The sequence below is a fragment of the Orycteropus afer genome, unplaced genomic scaffold (assembly GCF_000298275.1).
Source record: "Orycteropus afer afer isolate SDZICR_OR568_19922 unplaced genomic scaffold, OryAfe1.0 scaffold00088, whole genome shotgun sequence".
Taxonomy (NCBI): domain Eukaryota; kingdom Metazoa; phylum Chordata; class Mammalia; order Tubulidentata; family Orycteropodidae; genus Orycteropus; species Orycteropus afer.
In genome coordinates this window covers 9,872,399-9,875,123 of record NW_006921675.1, presented here as the reverse complement: position 1 = coordinate 9,875,123, position 2,725 = coordinate 9,872,399, and positions in this window count along the sequence as shown.

Sequence of the window (2,725 nt, the reverse complement as noted above, 5' to 3'; positions counted from 1 at the left end):
ACACACACACACACATATATATATCCTCTTTACTCCCAAATTAAAATTATATCAAGAAGATCTTTTTCCTTATGGTCTTTTTAAAACATAAAGCATCCCTGCTCCCAGGCTTATGTTCTCAGTCTGTTTGGTGTGAAACAGCTTTGTCTTAAATAAGACCTAGGGAATTTATTCAGACTCACCCATATGTTTTCCAGTTTATTTGGCTGCTAACCAGAAGGTCAGTGGTTCAAACCCACCAGCTGCTCCATCCAAGAAGATGAGGCAATCTATGTTTGTAAAGATTCATAGCCTTGGAAACCCAATGGGGGTCTCTATGAGTTGGAATTGACTCGATGGCAGTGGGTTTGTTTGTTTGTTTTTGACCCTATGAATCATACGAAATTGAACATTGTTTTGGGGCATGTACTTCAGAAATCATTTCTCAAAACCTACTCAGGGTGCTCTTCAGAACAGCACTGTGTCACATCTCTCTTCAAGACTTCGAATATGTGGAATGCCTAGACATGACTGTTGATGTTAGGGGCCGCCTAGTTGGCTTCCACTCAGAGTGGCCCTGTGCACGATAGAACGAAACACTGTCTGCTCCTGCACCATCCTCACAATCCTTGCTCTGCCTGAGCCATTGCCACAGCCACCTGTCAATCCATCTCTTGAGGGCCTTCCCCTCTTTTGCTGACTCTCCACTTTACCAAGCATGATATCCTTCAACAGGGAATAGTCCCTTCTGACAACATGACCAAAGTAGGTGAGATGAAGTCTGGCCATTGTTGCTTCCAAGGAGGATTCTGGCTGCACTTCTTTCGGGACAGCATAGCATAGTCACATTCCTGTGCAAATCACAGTGTCTGACCACAAGATCATTAGAGCTTCCAGTCCAACTGCTTCATTTTAAGGACGAGCTGATTGCAGAAGCGTGTCAAGTACTTGCCCAAGGTTGTGGCTAAGTCAGAAGATGCTGGCCGGGGTATCCTCCCAAGTTGTCCCACTGTCTCCAACTTGTTTAATAATAAACCCCAGAGGCAACTTAAATAAAGAATTCTCAGTGAAGCATGAACTCCTGCTAAACAAACGTGCCTGTTCTACTACTAAGGTGCCCTGATGGTACTGTGGTTTAGTGCTTGGCTGCTGACCAAAACGTCAGCTGTTTGAACCCACCAGCTGCTCTGTGGGAGCAAGATATGGCAGTCTGCTCTTGTAAAGACTCACAGCCTTGGAAACCCTATCGGCAGTTCTACCCTGCCATATTAACTGACTAAACTAACTCTTGGCTGTCGAGTCCATTTTGACTCGTAGCAACCCCTCCTTGGGTTTCCAAGGCAGTATCACTATGGAAGTAGATTGCCCAACCTTCCTTCTGAGAGGTGGCTGGTGGATTTGAACCGCAAGCCTTCTGGTTAGCAGTCAAATGCCTCAGGCACTAGGCTACCACAGCTTCACTTCCATATAGTCCCTATGAATTGGAATCCAACTCCATGGCAGTGGGTTTTGTATGGTTTTATTCTACCACTGAGGAGCCCTGGTGGCTCAATGGTTAAGCGCTTGGCTTCATGCCATTGATAAAACCTGGCGATCTGCTCCTGTAGAGACTGTTGTTGTTGTTGTTGTTATGTGCCATCTAGTTGGACCCGACTCATAGCGACCCCTCCTTGGGTTTCCTAAGGCCTCGGAAACCCAAGGAGGGGTCGCTATGAGTCAGGTCTGACTCGACGGCACATAACAACTAACAACAACAGCACTACGGAAGTAGATTGGCCCATTTTCCTTCCGAGGAGTGGCTGGTGGGTTTGAACCGCCAGCCTTCTGGTTAGCAGTCAAGTGCCTTTAGGCACTACGCTACCAGAGCTCCTAGGAAACCCTATGGAGTAGTTCTGGTTGGTCATATAGGGGGCTATGAATGGACTAGATGGCACACAACATCATACTGCCATTGAAAGGGAAAAGGTAAGGGCAGTTGGGGAGATCTGGCTAGATCCTTCAGCACTGATATGCTTCGAGTTATTAAGGAATTTTTCTTATCAGAAATCGACATTGTCAAGATAGGATTAAAGTTCAGAAGACATACTACAGGCAGTCCCTGTCATTCCCACTTAATGTTTGAAAAAGGAGTATAACCAAAGGATGCTGGAAGAGGTCGGCCCTGTCATGAACTGCAGCATTGGTTCACAGGCATATTCTGCTTCTGTTCTTTTTAATCTGATCTCTGTAGAGGTCACCATGATCCCCTAGGCGAAAGGAACCTGGGATTGTAGAAAGGTGAGTGTCTCAAGACAAGACAACCTGGCTTCACCGCAAACGCTCTGTCAGCGCCAGCAACCAGGTGGTCTTTCTTTCGCCTTTCTGACTTCTAAAAACGACGGTATTGGGAGAGGGTTAGCGGTGTGCAAAAAAAGAGCTACTGAGATCAAGTGGATTCCAGCTCATAGTGACCCCCATCAGGTTTCCAAAGTTGTAAATCTTTACGGAAACAGACTGTCTCATCTTTCTCCCGTGGAGTAGCTGGTGAGTTCGAACCGCCGACTTTTTGGTTAGCAGCCTCATGCTTTAACCACTGCACCACCAGAACTCCTCGAGTGGTGTGAAGTCTTCATAAAGGTGAGGGCTGTCGGTTTCAGAATTCTAAGGAAAATAGTCTGTTGTTGTTGTTATGTGCCGTCGAGTCAAACCCGACTCATAGCGACCCCTCCTTGGGTTTCCGAGGCAGTATCACTACGGAAGTAGGATT